This window comes from Varroa jacobsoni, unplaced genomic scaffold (genome assembly GCF_002532875.2).
Source record: "Varroa jacobsoni isolate VJ856 unplaced genomic scaffold, vjacob_1.0 scaffold_928, whole genome shotgun sequence".
Classification (NCBI taxonomy): domain Eukaryota; kingdom Metazoa; phylum Arthropoda; class Arachnida; order Mesostigmata; family Varroidae; genus Varroa; species Varroa jacobsoni.
In genome coordinates, this window is record NW_019213830.1 from 257,364 (window position 1) to 276,608 (window position 19,245).

The 19,245-nt window shown below is 43.5% G+C and overlaps 1 long non-coding RNA gene across 1 annotated transcript; it reads right to left on the bottom strand.

The window, feature by feature from the left end:
- Positions 1-4,397: 4,397 nt before the first annotated feature.
- LOC147752863 (uncharacterized) lies at positions 4,398-6,726 on the bottom strand. The gene is made up of 3 exons (XR_015312909.1): positions 6,055-6,726; positions 5,343-5,693; positions 4,398-4,913 (listed from the first exon to the last, which is right to left on the bottom strand). It is a non-coding gene; the product is annotated as an uncharacterized LOC147752863 (long non-coding RNA).
- Positions 6,727-19,245: the final 12,519 nt, after the last annotated feature.

The following is a 19,245-nucleotide window of genomic DNA, read 5'->3' on the forward strand; positions in this document are numbered from 1 at the left end:
GTCTAAAACACACCGGCTATAAGGCCTATAGCCTACTTTGTGGGCTCGATTTCGACATACATGCCCAAACATCCACTAGCTCAGCATGTTTCGCGCATCTCGTGGGTCGCGGCACACCTCATCTTCTCCATTATCGACAGCATCGTCATCGTCACCATCAATCGCCACTCGGTCGCTCGTCTGTAACACTCTGTAACAACCGCTTGCTGTTGCGTCTTAAAGGCAGCGCTGTGGGTCTCCTGTGGTTTCTTCATTATTGAGGTTGATGCCGGTGGGGCTGGCCTAAACTGAACTGTTTGTTGTTCAAAGTCGCTCGACTGACCAGCGAAGTCTGTCTGTCGCCTTGAGCAGCAGCTGATTCGGTCGATGGCGCTGTTGTCTCTGTCTGTGCGCGCACGGGAATAGACTAGTGTATCTGCTCAAGTAAAATCTATCTTTCGTCTTAGAGAACTTATGTAGATAAAAAGCCTCATAATCGCTCTACGCAGTCTAATGTATTAAGTTGCGGATAGATGAAACTTGTCATTGAGATAGCACTTGAACGTAACGCATGTTGCTTCTCCTTTTCATCATTTCAACAGAACCTGAAGAAGGTTCTGTCGAAATGACGAAGAGAGAGTTCAAACGAACTCTACCAGCTAAAGAAGGAACTTATTAATGGCTGCTTTAAGCAACGTCGACCTCCTAAAAACTATTCTACTTTGTTTTCCTTTGGTAGCCTTTTTCTAATTTACCTTCAATTGAAACCAATATTAATTCCAGTTGTTGTCAGTGTGTCCCAATAGGACTCAATAAGGCTGCGGCTGCAAATGGATTTTGATTTCTCGGAGCCCTGTCTTAATATACCGTTCGCTAGTTGCATTACGTAATGTTTTCGGTATGTCAGCTCCATGTCGTCACATATTTTCTTTTTCAGCGCTCATACGTATCTGCCTGCATCATTGTGATTGAGTCTCCCGTGACAAGATAGGAGCAAAAATATCGTGAGCAGACCCAACTGAATCGACTTGATGATATGGCTGTGCACCAAAGCCACCATCACCGGCTGTTGCTGTTGGGGGGATATAAAGCAGTTGTTCGCGTAGCTAAGTTGATGACGAGGGCCGCGCTAAAGTATGGGCTAAAGTTCTGGGCACATATTCATCGCGACATTAGCTTGAGCACCAACGTTTACTCCGGGGGCCATAAACACCCCCGTGTCTACCCACCAAAACTGTCGCTGCTTAGATTACGCCCTTTCCTTGATCGATATGACATACGTAAACGTTATACCGTTAAGCAAGGATGACAGTAACAGCGACAACAACAACAAAATTCTGACTCTGGAGACAAACAGCAAAAGTACAATCGATGCATTGGCGACGATTGCCCTCTTACTTCAAATTTCGTGTTTTTTCGGTGACGCCAACGTCAGTGGCGTTGGTGGCCGTGCTGATGTTGGTGTTGTTGTTCATTTGCGAGATCCGGGTTTCTCGCGGGCGTGGGTGTGGTCGACCTGACGGGACTGCCTGAGAGGTACCTGTATCGACCTGACTTGATAGCATACACATGCATGTGTATACGCGAAGACGTACCGACCGGCTCTCTGTGTGCCAATTTCCCATGTCGTGTAGTAGTAACACCGAGACTGGACGTTACCTCCGCAAAGTGGGGGGATAACCACTCCATTGGACAGGCATTCTTTTTTGATACACGTACCATCCAAAACGAACATTTCCTTGAAGGGACATTGAAACATTGAAAGGACAATGAGAATAACGAAGACTGTGGTGTCAGTAATATGGTGGGTCGTAGCGATGGCGGAACGCCGCGAAGTACCTAAAGTCAAATCCAGAACAGTTCAGAAAAGTGAATATTAGCCGAATTCGTCCTAAGCGTGATAGTAGCTGGGTCGTGTACTTTGGGGCTTGTAGCTCACGCAGACACACAGTTCATGCTCTGACAGAGTAATAATAATCAATCAGCATATTGAGGGCGGCCCATGATGACAATAACGTCAGGTGAACGGTACCGTACTGTGAGCCCGGAGATCGGAGGAAGCCGGACAAGTGTGGGACGTGAGCGGACGTGTCTCAGGAGTGCGCTGGTAAAGAGATCTAGAGGGGCACACTTGCAGCTAGTTTTACGACTGTCTTGACCGATGGAGCTTATAAGAATCATGATACTTTGAATAAGTTCGACAACCGAATGCAGTACGACACTGGGGACTTAAGGCGACCCTCTGGAGTAACTTTACTGGAGCATCAATTACTTCAAACTACATACATACTTTTAAGCGTTGCTTCATGTCCTGTAGCAATGCATATGACACAACATGTGCGAATACATATATAGTCAATTTGTATCCGAATAATGACAATTAAAGGGCTATGAGCAAACCGCAATTGTTGGTTTCGTTCTTGTGCCTAGCATTGTACAAATTAGGTCCAACTTGCGCTGACCTAGCCTACAATTATTCTTTGATGTCAAAAGCGAAAAAACCTTTTAAATATATTTGGTAGATTTTATTTGCTTCTGAAGAAAATCTTTGTTTATTAACACCTCTAGGAATTGTAGCTTTCGCCAATATAAGATTTCCGTGCTTATAATGCACATACATGTACTTGATAAATTATCATAAATACAGGTGTATTGTCACAGAGGTCTTCTCAAAAAATACCGTGGTTAATGAAGGTAGGTTCCTAATGAAACCATAGTTTAAGCTAGAAAGCACTTATTGTGGCACATCTATGTGCAATAATGACTTTTCCTTGCGAAAGAAGCGATCGTTCATTTGATTGAAAGGGATTTTTATTACTTTTAAATATGAAGGGCAGCCTGCATATGGGATTATTCTGTTACCTGTAACCTGCGCATTCGAACGACTCATAATGGCTGAACCGTGTATTCAAATTGAAAGGTTGGAAAGAGGTATGGTATATTTAACGGCATGACAATACAAAAGCTAATATTATAACGGCAACGTTAGTTTTTTATATGCTTCCATAAACAATAGAAGTCGATCCGGGGTCAATGATCCCTATAAAGGCATCGAGCTATCGTGAATCTATCGGAACAATTTCTATAAAAGCCCCGACGACGCGTGCTGTTTAGTCAACTTACCATTGAATGGTCGCAATGAAGTTCAAGGAATTAGGGACTTTTTAAATACTAGAAACCTAGAACTGCAGTCAGACAACAGCACGCAGAAGGTCATGTCATGTTACGTAAGCCCTGCGGCCATTGTGAACGTTCTTTCCATGCAGCCTGCCCTTTACGACTGGAAAGTTCCAGTTGAACCACACCTGAAAACGTGTTCTGCGTCAGCCAAGCGCCTACAAGAAGCACCATTGCAGCGTATTCTCATCTGCCCGATCATGCCCTGGCGCTAAGTGAGTTGTTTCAGATCTACCAGTCGCGGTGAAGCTCCTCGAGAATCTTGCTGACCAACGAAACAATAACGCTGTTGGCAAAATGGTGGAATCTCAACGCAACGTAACCAGTGCAATTCACAAATTCAGCAAACTTCGACACGAATTTAATGGCGTGTGGAGTTTAAAAAAAGGTATGAACGCACTCGTCAGCTTGCCTGCCACCTGAACCATATGGCATCGAAACCTTTGAGGAACGATGGAGTGTACTTGCTCGCCTTATCTAACAATGGCTGGCTATCTATTTTTTTGAGAAGTGGACAGCATCGTAAGGATATTTTCGGGGTGTTCATATACATGTACGCTGAAAGCTGTCTCTTACACGTATATATGCATCGACGGCAATTTATAACAGCTACGCTGCATGTATCTGCTTTAGCCCCATCGGACGGGGAGCGCAGCATGTTGGTGCGTTTTCGCTTGAGGATTTTTTGGAGGAAAAATTTTCGGTGTTATTCAAAGACATATACACTTTCCGGCGCCAACTCGAAACACGGTTCTAATTCGATTGGTCATCAAATATGATTGACGTGAAATAAGGCAACGTGTGAGATATTATTATCCTTCGGCTGGTTATTAATAAACAAAGAAAAGTGGGCGACTGGGATTATTTTTTTAGACAGCTTTTATGCCTTTTTCTAGGGCTTTACGAAGTGTGAAGAAGTTGTTGCTTCGCGACCAGTTTTAACACTGGGAACGTAAATTAGATGTGTATGTAAATCGCCTGATTTACATAAAGGCACTTGTATTCGTATTAATTTTAACATAGTAATGAAGGCATGACGGCTGACTAAATAATTGACTGGACAGCGACTGCTACTTACCTTACAGAGCTGAGACTCCGCTTTCGAGGATGTCTTTGCAAAACAATGAAGATTATAGCTATCCACTTAATATCCATACTGTATTTAAACGAGACTTGGTCAATTCACCAGATGTACAAATGTGATTTATAGTTTTACCCTCTTACCTTTTTTATATTGTATAGACTATCAGGAATGACAATACATCAATGATATGCTAGTCATTTTCCTTTTGTTTTTTTTTGAATGTTTATATTATTATTACGTCATAAATTCTAGAGGAATTCTGACATCGTTTACGATAGTGACTTAAAAGTATTCAGCTATCGTTAGAGTTGTCTGGTCATAGATGCGACGTTGCACCATGGAACTTCCGCTTAGGAGATTCTTCGTTGAACAGGTGAGTCATCAGACCTGTCTATCTAGAGCAGCAAGCTAAACTGAGTAAAAGTTCTTCAACTGATCCCTCTAGCCGAGATAGCCCATTTGTACTTTGTGCCCAGTAGAGAAAAAGTGGAGGCGTTGGTAGTAGTAAAAAACGAGTTTGTAGAAAATGAAGAGTTTGCGAGGGGTTTCTCCTCAGCAACAATCATTGTCGAAGCCACCAGAATCGAACTGAGCTCCCCAACTCACATATCGCCTTAGCACCAGGTCTAGCCAGGACCATCTTCAGCTAGACGAATCCCATCCACCACTACACCTAGAACGAGAATAACAGCAGAAGTCGATCGTTTCTAGCGAGTTAGGACACACAGCGACACAAGAACGGTTATTCGTACAATTTACTCACAAGGATCTTTCGACATAGCTGACCGATTAACAGCGGCTGCCTGCTTGGCCAAAACTGGAACAAGTTGGGGTGCTGATGATGCTGCTATTAATAATGATGATGAGAATAACGAGCAATTTTCTACTTTCTGGGGGGGTTAACGAACGCCGAATCAAATATAAAAAGTATCACTTCTCTATTGCTTCCTTGCTAGTTTTCGAAGCAGGTAGCCTAAATTAGTATTCCCCTATAGGCTATTGTGTGCGTCTATGCCTAGGTATAACCAGTTGTAAGCTGCCCAGAAAAAATTGCCCACTCAAAATGACTTCAATGGATATATAGATACTACCAGGTACCCACCGCAAGTTTATGAAATGAACAATTAGTCAGAGATAGTGCGATAATGCGGGTAAACGTTCTCAAGCCGAACAGAGCTGCTGCGTGAGTATCTACGTCGTAGTAACGAGCATTTGACGTTGATAGTTACTTGTGAAACGTTTTTCCCCTGTTTAGCGTCCGGGCGTCTTAGCGATGTTTCGACAGTCTTCACTCAAATAGCCTCGGTCTCAACTATTCACTTTTCAAGCGCAACGTACAGAATATTTGGACTGAGTGGAGCTAATAAGTGGGTGGAGGAAATCGGCTCATACGGACGACCTGCGTTATCTCTCGATGCGAATGAGGTGAGTGACGTCGCATCGAGAGCTCGGACTATTAGAGACGGACCAGGATATAGTACTTATGTTATTAATCGAAGATGAGGGCTACATATGTTAGTGAACAGAAAAATTAGTAAAACTAATTGAACTTTTCCAGTTATAGGATATAGTCATCGCCAGGGTTTGTTTCGATAGGCATCGTAAAGAAAGCTCTTCTCTGTCGGTCTATTGACGTAAGCCAACACTTTTAAACGAACTAAACGTTATCGCCCTCCGTGTAGACGGAGCTCGCGCTGAATAGCGTCTGTTCTATCCTTTTGCCAATGCATCCCTGTGGCAGTCGGGAGATGGCCTTGGACCCATAGTTCACAGCACATCCGTATAATAAATGTTATAGACTTCTTGACACGCACCGTTTTTCCTTTTTCCGAAGGTTACATTATTGTCGTTATGACGTGGCCGTTTGTTTTTGAATGATGAGTGGCGACAGCCGGCCTAAGCCGTGTCGTTCTGGCTCAGTTAGATCTAATTAAGTGGCATTTTTTTTGCCTCGTTTTTATCGTTCGATTGAGTACAGCTGTGGGAATTGTCGATTACGAAACGTCCAGCACTGAATCGTCGACGCGGCTTCGTTCGCGAAAAGCGACGAGAGGTACGCCATTACGTGGTTGAATTAATTGGTACCATCAGTAAACGTGGCAGACATCATTGTCATCAGCACCACAAAAAACTAATAATGTATTATTCACAAAGACCGCCAGCCAAGAGCTACACAGAGGACGAAAAAGCTGGCACTTCGCTCAAAACTTGTCTGTACATGAGACAACCACGGCCATAGCGGTAATGGCAACCGTTGGTTCCACAGTTCCATTTGCACACCTCGCTTTATCATCATCTGTACATCGCTGATCTGACGCGCGCGCCGGTAGCGCTCGATATTTGAAGTACGTATTGGTAGACTTCGCATACTATTCTGCTGCCAACCAGTTTTGCGCTCCGCTATCCGTTGTAACGGATTTCGTATTTGTTCTTCGCGTATTCGATGATCTCGTTGGTGCGCTCTAACGGTCGCGCGATCTCATTTGGCCGAGAAGCTTTCGGTTTCGACGTCATCTTTAACTGCGTCGTCATCTTGCTGTTGTCACTTGCGTCCGGCCGCCATCCTTGGCGCGGTTTTGCTACGAGTTTTTTTCTAATGTTTTTATTTGTTATTTCGTTGTTAACCGTTTGGTCTGAACACTACCGATGGAGGTCAAGCAGTCTGTTCATGATGATATTACGTGATAGACGAATATTACTTATGGTAACCGGTGGGTTTTGAGTTAGATGATATCAGCCTGAGCTGTCAGTCTTGCCTCTGGCGTACGTTAATGTAGACATTACATCTTTTTATCCACAGAAAAATTGTCTTTTTTTTTTTTGTTCTGGGCAGTTCTTTTTGAGGTCTTGCGTGAGGGCAGAAAGGCTCGAAGATTTAGCGACAATTCGATCGATGCCAAGCGACCTCCTTGTAAGAAGTATCTGTAATCGCGGCTGAAAGCCGACGATTTGCTTATCGCTATCGGCGGTAGCGTCGTTCGTCACTAGCCAGTCGCTAGCAATTAATCGTGGCTGCAGCAGTAACAGCGAAATCATCCTCGACAATGATTAATACAAGCGTTCGCGTAAAACATCGAGGAACGAATACAAGACATCAAAGCACAATACAATGCAACGACGATCGTAACTCTGACGTAATAGGCCATACCGGTTCGAGTCTAGCTGTACAAAGGCCGCTGGCGAGATCAACTGGACAACTAGCCTCAGTGAACAAAGTGGCCATGAAAAGATTTGCTGGCAGGCATCGCTGGTAAGGACAGCAGGAACAGTGGAAGCAGCAGAAGCACGGGGGCAACGTCATCTCATTACTCCGACAGCTGCCAGCCGAACAGTAACGGCTGTTTGCTAGTCATTATATAAAGCAAATAAAAAAATCGAACATATCCGTCCCCCTCTAATGCCGGCAACGCATGGAGATGCTTCTGGCCAGTGGCTGGCTGGCTGGCTGGCTGTTGGCGATTGGTAGCAAAAAAAATGTGTAGTCACCAATCACTGCAGCATCGATGGCGTCTGTAAGTATCAAGCAAACCGGATTGATGCTACGTGCCATCAGTCCTCAGAACAACGAAATAACAGCAACAACGATTACAACGGCAAGTAGTTCCTAAAGCACGGGGAATGAAGGAGGAGACATTACCGGATCTGACGATGGCCGATCACTAGTCGATCGGTCGAGCTTGGCGCACGCATCGGTTAAAATCGGCTGGTCGACCCGCGTCGTTCGTTGTGCTCATACCGTGATACTACGAAGAGATACCTGCATAGAGATAGATCTGTAACAGATAGAATAGCAAGGGCCAGCTAGCTAGCTAGCACATAACCGCCAATTTTTGGGGGTTGTGGCTGGCTGGTGGCGAGCAATGGCAATGGGGCCATCGAACGGACAAATAAGTATTTAGTTCGTTCCGGGAACCCGTCGAAGTATCGACAACAGACCAATCGGTTTGCTGCAAGGAAACAACAGCAATAGCAACGACAACAAATTGAGGTAATTGGCGCGGCAGGCAAAAACAGACGAAGGACACAACGTCGACTGGGACAGCAGCAGTAGCACCGCAAATTTGATGTTACTATTGTCCTGCAACGCTGAAGGCCGTAGTTATGCGTATGATGCCGATAGCTTCGAGTCGTGGTTAACGTACACTATGCAGTTCAACTTATAGCCTCGATTCAATATGGAAATACTGTGATGATGCTGAAGGATTTTCAATACCTGCAGAGATTTGTAGTGTAATATGTAACATGATTGATTACGTACATTGATCGTATCAGAGCCATATTAGTGTTGGTAGGATATATTGAAGTAGCGTCCTAAAAATAACGTCCTGATAAAAGTAGTTTGATATGCGTTGTTCAGTTGGGTTAAACGGATCTATAGTCTATATATCTATAGTGAGTCGATTTTTCCGATGTCCGCAGTGCTTCGTAACTTTTCGGTTTGAAGCCTTTTTGCACTTCACTACTACACAGTTAGATACGCACGTTCGGCCTCGTAGCCATGCAGACTTCATATGTATCCCTCCGGGATTACTTTTTCGTTACTGTACAAGTACTTGCCTATGAAAACATTCTCTCTAAATACATTTTGCACGTATGTACAGAATTAAACACGCATTCTATGTAAGACTGGCTTATCACCCCAGCCTTACTATAGCCTCAGCCGTCACCGGAAGTTTTGAGGTACTTAAATCAAATGATTTAGTTTATTCTGTCTTGTAATGAAGATTTGTAGAATCCTTGCACTTTTGTTTCACACAAAGGGTCGTAGCTAAAGATATATATCGAAGCAAAAATGAAGTGTCTTCGATGAGGCTGTAGTTCCCCTAATGTATAAAGTGAGCGTAATTGTTGTATAAGACGTACCTATATGATACTGATATTGCCTGCAGACTGCGTCATAACAGCCATCGGCTTGAAGCTTAGAGAGGTAATTCATTACACGATACAGTAACGTTTTTAGGAACAAAGTTCCAAGGTGAAGCACAATTAGCCCGTGTTTCTCGATAATTAAATAAACATCTATTATATCATACATAAATTGTAAGGGAAAAATGAAATTTCTGTCTTTTCATCCTTCTGCAAACAAGGCCCGCTAAAGCTGTTAGTTTTGGGCCTGATCCAACTACCATCAGCGACGACGACGCGAGTACCCAATGTTGTGTGCCATAAGAAAAACAGGGCAAAAGAGCGCATCTTACCTTGGCTGCACTTCCGCCAACAAAATCTTCGTGAACAACCGTTCGAATATAAGCAAAAATAATCTATTAGTATAAACATATGTAGATATCTCGTACATGCGTATCCCTCAGCAACAGGAGCGCTTCCATTGGACGAGAACGCATATTCCATAAGCGGCGAGCAATGCAGTGCCAGTGGCCATTGCGTTGGTGGTCGACTCGAGTGCGGTGAAGCTGACATTCAACGCATCGTTTGCTGAGTCAAGTGAAATCGGGCCACGTCGAGTAGTTCAACTGTACTACGCTCATTGAGAGTTAAGAGTAGCGCAGAAAAGAGATGCAGGTCAAAGGTCAGAATATTATCATAGCAAAGATAGGTTGAAACGGCAGCGTCAGGAGCAGCACTCCGTGGCGTCGATGGTCGCCGCGGCATAGCCAGCGTTTGGGCCAGTGTGAAAGATTCATCTTGACGATGAAGTCTGCTGACTCACCTGCGACTAGACCGCCAATATTTCTACAATCATCAACTGCAGCAGAAGCAACCGCCATCTTACATGTCGTCATCGGGCCGTTCGCAACCTGTAACGGCTGCGGTTTTTGCCGTATCGTCGAAGCAGCGCAAACAAAAACGACACAGTATTAGAGGAAAAAAATGTACTATTGTATTAGCTATTTGTTGGCTGGCCAAACTTTGAGACAGGCCGACAGATTAAATAACAGCTCCGCACGCAGAATCGATGGACGCCACGAGTCGCTCTGGCGGTAGCATTGCGAGCAAAATACGCGCGTAGGCCTGCGCTGGTGTTATTTTACGTTTCGCCGCCGCCGCTGCTGCTGCCGCTGGTATCACCGTGGCTCATGCCGTAGTCACAAGTACCGTAAAAAGCAATTGGAAATCTAACATAAGCACTCATTGTCATCAAGATGCATATGAAAAAGCTAGGAAACAAGCTAATGAAACAAATTAATCGAAAGAATATTGATCCGATAATGTTGGCTATAACGTACGGTATCAGAAATATGTATAACAATCTTTTTAGTTTATTAGAGGAATGAGCCGTCTGCCAACTAATCATCATGACAGGATTAAAAATGCTACCAACAAAACTTGACAGGCTACACCTATGGGTCACCTAATGTTGTTCTAGATGGTGAGCAGGTGTGATGAGGTCTACGAGTATAACCCCTTCAGATGCGTCACGCTGTCGCCCGTCTGAACGGCGTTAGGCGGTACGGGACGCGGCTTCACTGCGCACTTTTATTCGACTCCGTCCGCGTTAATACGGCAGACGTCAAAACCGCTTTGGGGAGTTCCTCTGACTTCACCCGAAACCGACTAAAGAAAGGTAACGAATGATTTAGATGGAAAAATGAAAATCGAAAAGGAAAAGCAAAAGCGTTTTACGGACGACAGAGGGAGCCGCAAAAGTCGGCATCCATTTCAGGTGAAAGCAGGTCACGAAGGCGACGGCGACGGCGGCAAGGAACAGAGAGTACGAAGAAAGCTGCAAAGATTAACATGACACCACTGCTAGCTGGTAACAGGCTGACTCAAGGTTCATTTGTTAAGGGCCACAAATCATTAGAGACTGAAATGATATTTTGAGAGAGCAGGTAAAGACAGAAATTTTAGCAGAGGGAATTTGCTACATTTGTGCTCCTTATATTCATGACAACGAACGCTATCTTGTTAGCTCAACCTTCGACAGTGGATTAGTAAATTTTTAATAAGTGTTTGTTTTAAATGAAGTACTATGACAGTTACGTGTCCAAACATGCAGTATGTTCATTATTCAACGGTAAGTTCGTATTTTTCTGCACGATAGGAAACGGCCAGCAACGGTTGAGTACAGAGTGTTGATAACGAACTCGTAACGGGCTTTATTCGGATTCGCATTGAAAGTGAGGAAGTACGGTTTCCTTTTTTTCGTAGAGAAGCACGCGTGAGCAGATGCGTTTTTCCGCAAAGCCTTTGCTTTATGTTACCATTTTTTTTTTAATTAAAAACAAAAACAGTGGCTAACTCACTAGGACAGCCATGAATTCAAATGCTCCCTATAGAAACGTATGCATATAATTATTTTATTATATTTTTCCCTCTTAGAAATAAACGATACGCATCTGATACACTGGACCGAACGAGTCTAACTCTGCCGTTCACGCCACCTGTCAGGAACGCCTATTATAATTTCGTTCGTTCACTGCGTGTACAACATTCGTTGATTACGTCTACAAATTAATCAAAGGCTACACAGCTTTAAACATGCTAATATTGATTGAGACAAAGTTTTTAGCTTATTTCAGCTCAAGGAAAACCCCACAATGTGGGTCTTTCAGTTACTTTGAATCCCTTTGCCGGTCCGTCGTCTCGGGCTTCATGTCTTCAACTCCATTACTGCCTGTGTGCTCTTTACGCCCCCGAGCTGATGACATATCAACGGGATTCAATTCGATTTGTTTTCGGCTCAATCTGCATCCGGCGGACGTAGCACGCTGCTGGGTCCATTGCAGTGGCATGCCGCAGATGAAATATTATGGAGTGGTAGTCGTTATTAGGGAATTAGAAACAGCGTATCTAGCTGCGAGCCGGTATGTCAGTAAGACAGCACGCCAAATCACCCACCAGCAACTTACGTTATGTTCATTCGTATGCTCACCACCCCCATTGCCAAGTATAACTCTATGCCCAGAAAGTACCTCTGCCCCAGCAGCGGCCGCTGCCGCCCGCGACCAATGCCAAAACCATTAGCGATCCGTGATCCCTGATTTGAACCTGCTCTGCAGACGGTTAGTGAGCGCGCACGCTCTGCCCGTTGTTATTGGCCTGCGGACCCGTCTGACCTTTTCTTCTATTCTGGCTCCTACTACTTATTTGCTACTACTTTTGCTGCTGTTCGAAGCGTAAAACGTGAAAACGTACAAAAATTGAGGTCGTACGCTTTGACTTCATCTCCACTACGTTCATTCACCGCTGCAAGCTCCAGCGATTGCCGTACTACGGCGAACACGAACCTGTGCGTTAAACGTTTTGAGCTACCGCAGCCACTCTCGTCGCATTGTCTAGCGTGCCGGTTCTATTGAGTGCCGATGACTGTTTTGTGATTATTATCGCAAATGCGACAAACGGACAGATAAACCTGTCATTCTTAGTGATCATAATGATGATGATGATCTCTCGTTGTTGTTCCTTCTGTCGAGTGACACAGCGACGATATCCACCGCCGCCGCCGCCGCCGCCGCCGTAGTCCATGTGCGATTGCCGACGGCCCCGCTGACTTACGCTTATTGAGTCGCGCCTCAGTTTTTATTGGCGCGGCAACGACACGAAGCCGCTGCTGCCGGACCCAGTCACCATTCACAAGCACTGGAGTGTCGGGGATACCGACTGGCTTTGATCGTGCGTGGCATCTCAGGGCGTGAGTGTGCGTTTGAATGCGCTCATGAGAGCGCGTCGCAACGGGTAGCGGCGAAATAACAGTGACCAGTGGGTGAACGGCTGGAATTTTGCTCGCTAGGGCCGGCTAGAGGAGGAAGCTTAGAGCAAAAGCAGAAAACTGAAAAAGAAAGGAGGAATGTTAACTATCGAAACGGCGAGCCAACAAAACAACGGACCAATTTCAACACCTTCCGTTTTTCCATTCAGATTTATTCAACTCTCCACCGCTCGTGATTCATTCGCTGACTCAACTGCAGCATGTTTCAGAGGGAGCAGCCCAGTCGCTCCAGTGGCGCTGCCACCGCCGCCGCCGCCGCCGTGTCGTCGTCGTCGACAGCTGGAGACGAAAACACAACAAGGTCTATGATGCTCTTCGTGCATAGCGTGAACTAGCCGGTAATAATGATATGTGCGCGACATTCGTATCGGTCTGACCCGATCGAATCATCCGCAAAAGCTGTGACGGACGAAGCTAACCACGGTGGCGGCAGTCATTTGGTCATAAGTAAAGGAAAATGCATAGAACGAACCCTTTACCATAGCTCTGATACGTGTCCGATCTGCGGCTATTATCGCTGCCGTACAACTTTGAACAGATACTGAACGTATGCTGCACGCCTGATCAATTCAAGAAGTTAAAGGCTGCTTGCCGTTGGGTTGTAGACGTCACTGTCACGAGTCGCGGTTTACGGTTGTCAATTGATTGCAGGATAGGAACGAGCCGAAGGAAGAGAAGATGTGCAGACAAAAAAAACTACCAACATCGGAAACGAGCAGAAAATAACGAACGAACTAATAGGCGCAATAGCACGGCAGCGTCATCTTGTAACACCGTATCTGATTGATATCCGTGTGGGGCCTAGAGGGGGTAGGCGCTCCTTTACTCTTTCCAAGTGGATATTAATATATATTCGTGCTTAAGGCACCGTTCAGAGTGTTGGTCTTCATCGCAGTTATCTTTTTTGACTTGCGTCTTGTTTTTTTTTTTTATTACAGCAGCACGAGATTGGCGCCAATTATAAGCATCACAATACGTCATAGTGTATATCCAGGTGTGCATAATGTGTATCTGGAAGAGAATGATGTTCATATAAAACACGTTACCCTGTTACAATGCTTATGAAGTTTACTGCAGTTAGTATAAAACACAGGTAATGTATAATTATTGTTTGCTTTGGGCCATTCCTTATCAAATGTGCGTGATAGCTACATCGATGGCCATATTTAAAACGCGTAACGCCCATAGAAGAGTTGGCGCCAAATTTGAAAGTGCCAATTATTATTAGTATTTTACTTGCATAAGCATACATATATATGTAAAGAGTTTTTCTGCTTGGAGTAAGTTCCATTTGTTGATAGTAATAGGTATATTTTATGTATTCTATTCTATGACAGTTAATATAACAGTCCTGATCGAAACAAACCTCTGCTTTACCATCTTTATTCCTTAAACAACAGCGAAGATCTTACAATGTTTATTGCATCCAGTCGTAATAACTTTACGATGATTTTGGAACTAGTTTTTGTATGTATTCCTTAACAATGATTTTAGAAGCCATCATTATAAAGCGTAATGGTTCCATGGCCATTGGTTATGGCGTGATTTCCCACTAGTTCGTCTGCTGTGAAAACATTTGATATGTGTTTGATTATTAAAATAAACACGGTCGAAATGAATAGATCTGTTGCGAGCTCACCCTGTCCGGGAGGTAAAGAAGGGAATTGTCGTAAACGAAAAAGACAAATAATGCAACTTTGTTTAACATTAATCAATACGTAAATAAAACAGCCGTGAACTGAGAGATGACGGATAACCAAGATAGAAACCATGCGTTTTTTACACGTTTACGCCGTAACAAAATATATATATATATTAATGTAGTTATTTTCTTTGGGTTCTTCCTTATCAGATGGCTGCCTTGATAGTTGATACATATGTTTGAAAAGTATGTCGATAGGGCAGAATTCGTTGATATAAGAAGCGGTACTGCATTGCTAGTCTAGGTTGAAAGAGCGACATACTTTTTCTAAGAGTTTAATTCTAATAAATAAGAGTTAATTTAATTAATATACATTTATCGATTATTACAAGATATACGTGCTTAGACGTCTTCGCTAGCCCCACTAGCTATAATATATATATTTATATATATATATATATTTGCTTATTCGTTGTATTGTATGTATACAGCGAAAAAGTAAATTACCTTACGGTTTATTCTGTTTATTCGATTAGTTTCTTCTGTTTCTCGTGCTCGTTTATCGGGGCCGTTGTGTGCTGGTCTTATCCTTTTTTCTTGGCCCTTTTCAGCTTTCCATACAAATTGGTCCAGTTAAACACTGCGACTAAGGCCGTGGCTGGGATTCGATCAAGAAGGCGGAGGAGTTGTAATATTGCTTGCGGTGGTGGCGTTGATAGCGTCGACAGCGGCGGCGATGGGGGTACTACCTGCCGTTGTTGAGGTCTCGTGTGCGAACCGTCGCGTAATAAATCTTCGTTGATTTCGTTCTAACGACCTGTGGCGCATATTGAAAAAGAAGACGTTGTTTCGGCGGCTGGGGCAGCTGCTGCTGAAGAAGATTCTGCCTTCGCTACGATTTTTTGTTCTTGCCACTCTTCGTTTGGTCTACACGCTCTCTTCCTGATACAGATTTGGTGGACAGCGGTGCTTTTCTGTCGCGTTTTGGCGTCGTTTATATGAGGTTGTTGCAGCCATTGCAGTCGTTGTTCTTCGCACAGCGACGGACTGCCGGCCAGTCACAAGAGCTTCGATACTATATATGTACACACATCTAGGAGTAGGACCTCAATGAGATAGACCGAACATCACGGGCATTTTCGTTTTTTACCCTGCTGTTGTTGCCATCTTTCCTTGTCGAGCACAAAACACCGCGTAACGTTTAATTTCAAGCGATTGTTTGGTTGACTAAAATAGACGAAAAAAATATAGCGTTAATAGCACCAACAGCAGCTCTACTTTGTCGTCGACGAAGTCGAAGCAGAAGTTCGCGTCGTCGTCCACACTTCGGTAAATGGTTGATATTGATAGTTGTGTTGGACAACACAGTACACACCGAGAATCAACGGAGGCCAGTTGAAGGCCATCCCTTGTTTTTATGTTAGTTTTCTGCTTTGCATTTCGGTGGGACAAGCGGATGGCTGGAGAATGAGGTGCCTTTTCTATCTTCTATATATTAAGCGAGATCCTGTTGTTCGTTACCTCATTTTCGGAACGCGTATAGAATACTTGCTGTTCCGGGCGGCGTTTCACTGTGATTAAAAATGTATAGCATCTGCAAAGAAAATTGAAATAACGACAAAGCTACAGCGAGTGTACTGTTTTAAACTTTTATAACAGTATATTTGTACGTAAAATGCACAGAAAGATCTGTCCAAGACATGAAATATGGTCGCCCTGCAGGACACAATAAGGTATGGTTACAATCAATTAGTAAGGACTCACAGCTTATCGCGTCAGTCAGACGAACTTACCATTGTTACTAACTAAACACTTGTTGTTAAATAGCTTTAATCATCATTAAACTTCAGGCTATTTTATCCGGTTCATGTATACCTTGAAATAGCGGGATTGTCGCGTCCTCATCTATGTACGTGGTACAAAAATGCAAATCCATTAGAAAAATGGTACGTCTAATTAGGAGAGACTCTAGCGATCAGACACAACAAAGGTAGTTTCTAAGTGTGTAGAGCTGACCGTTATTTTCAAGGGAAAACATATCCGTGGATGTTTTTAGGAGTGGTCGCACGACAGATGGCTACAGCATTGTTGCAATAACGTTGACATTACAACTTCATTTTAAGTTAAAGTTTTTGCTTTATATCATATTAGAGCCCTCCACAGAATATACAAGTTTGAAGCCATTTCGCAAGAATCACGTAAAATATCTAGTAGTTAAACGATTTTTAATTATATCAAGTTTTAACACTCTACGTAATCTATACGTGTACGCTGATCTGCTTGTGTTCTGTATTCCTATTACGTACGTCGTGTCAAAGCGGCACCACTGGCGGATCTTTTTCCTTTTGATACTATGGCCTTGAAACCATTGGTTTTTGAAATAAAACGTTCGAATTCTGACAGCAATAGAATGTTTGAAAAATTCGCGCAAATGTCACTTTATTATCAATCTTTAATTAACTACTCATCAAAGGCTGTTGTAACACCCGTATCCACAAAGACCATTTCAGTCGATAGAAAACCCGGCTGGATATTTTCCCTATATTTAGGAGAGACAGTTGGTATTCACAGGTTGTTTGCTAAACTTTTCAGCTGTTGTATATACATAGAAACGTATAATACTTGGAAGTTATACGTTTGCATTGATAGCGCTGATGCATAAATAACGCCATACGCTTTATGCAAAAATTATAATTATTAGTATGGTTAGGCTTCAGATCAGAGAGACTGCATCGAAGAAAGTTTTCTCTATGCAAATGATTATTGTAACGATTACCTCAGCGACGATGACGCACACCCAATATACAAGCATGAAGAAGCTGTTCCGGGGTATATACCTACTCGTCTCTTTCGATGTGATTAGATCTGAGGCTTACAGAGGCTAACACAGAGATAGCGGAGGCTACAAGAAAACTCACGGACTATCGAAGGATGTTTGTAGACAAGCACGGAGAAAGACATTGAAAATTAAACGCACGTGAACGCCCGCTGTGAGGGAGGCCTTCGGTCCTCAATAGGACAACTGTGCGACGGGCTGTCGAAGTTCGACGCCAGCGGTGGTGTATGAGAGGGAGATTATTAGGACAAAGCGGCCGAAATAAATGAAGCCTGTTCCGCTATTTGGTAGAATTTAGCCGTAACCAATTCTGAAATCGGATTGATCTCTCATGTAAATGCCACATGAGAGAAATGGTGGCTTTTTGATTTAATAACACTCATCCTGCCGGACACGTTGTTGGCGGGGCTGCTGAGGAACATGAACAAAGTAAAACTGTGTTGATTTTTAATAGGAGTGGAAAAGAAATCGGGAATGCGGCTTGATGAATTTCTATTGTTGTTTCGCAGTGCTCGCCTCGGACTCGAAAGCTTCACGCTTGAGTTGAGTCGAGCAAAGATGTCCTAATCTATGCAGAACATACGCGAATATCTGGACAAACATGTTTTTGGATGACATTCGGGTGATTTTTAGCTTCATTTAAACGTAATTTGAAGCAAAGCTGGAAAAGTACAATGTCTGTCACCAACATGTTGAAGCAAAGTTTAATCTAAAGACAGATATAAGAAATCTGGTAGAATAATATGTAACACATGTTACATACACATGTACAGCTCTACCTCAAGTGAAATGTACAGCGGAGTTATCAAGAAATTAGAAACCTGAAATTGTTCGACCTCGGCATTTAAATGGTCGGCAGTAGTATGGGAAGTTCAATTAACTAAAGATTCACTTGATGGAAGTGGTACTTGCTTTAGGTATTCTATCGCGAGATGTAGTTCGTTAAGTAAGAAGAAGAGATGCAACACAACCTACGTAAATAATAAAGAAAGTCATTTATTATAGCGTGAAGCATTTCCCCGTAAGACGTCTGCATCCTCTTGAACTTGAACTCGAACGACTACTAAGAAAAGCTTCACTCTCTTTCTGTGTCAAGTTAAATCTTCTCAAGCTCAATTAGCCTGAGTGATGATAATAGTAACAGTTAGACGACATATAAATTGCCGTTACTACTATGAAACGTGTCAATGGTATGCAATTTACTAACCTCAGCAGGTAACCGTACTGTGGTTAGGTTCGTTGAAGGTTTTATATAGCTTACCTTAATACCACATTTGCTATGCAGCAATACATGATGGCACTAAGTGCCTTTGTCTTCATTGTTATAGGCGATTCTTATTGCTGAACCTATACTGACATTAGCACCCTGACAACTGTTGGAACCCTCCATTGACCAGCAGTTGCGTCAAATCATTCCGCCGGCGAACGTGAGAACTAACTTAGTACATACGACTGCCCGGCTGTCACCACTTAGAGCGAGTTATTAGATCTATGCGGTTTGCCTGCCCAGAGATGGATTGTTCGTTCGTTTTGTCTCGTATCGCTTACGGTGTTAGAGGCTGATGCCAAAGCCGCTCCAATGTTCCTGTGGTCTCTATTATCGTTATCTAGAGTCAATAGACTTAAGTCAATAGACAGTGGACGATAGGCGGGCAAAGCTGAGAAGCGGCGGCCATTTGAGCACGAATTATTAGGTGTTGCATATAAAACTTCAAGTACAATAACCGTAGCTGATAACCGCATCAACAATGTAGATCCTGCTTCGTCACCCGATAACAGCTTTCTCAGGCGGAGCGCTCGAGATGACGGATGGAAGGGACGCATTTTGACCGTATACAGCATGTCCTCGTTGCGAC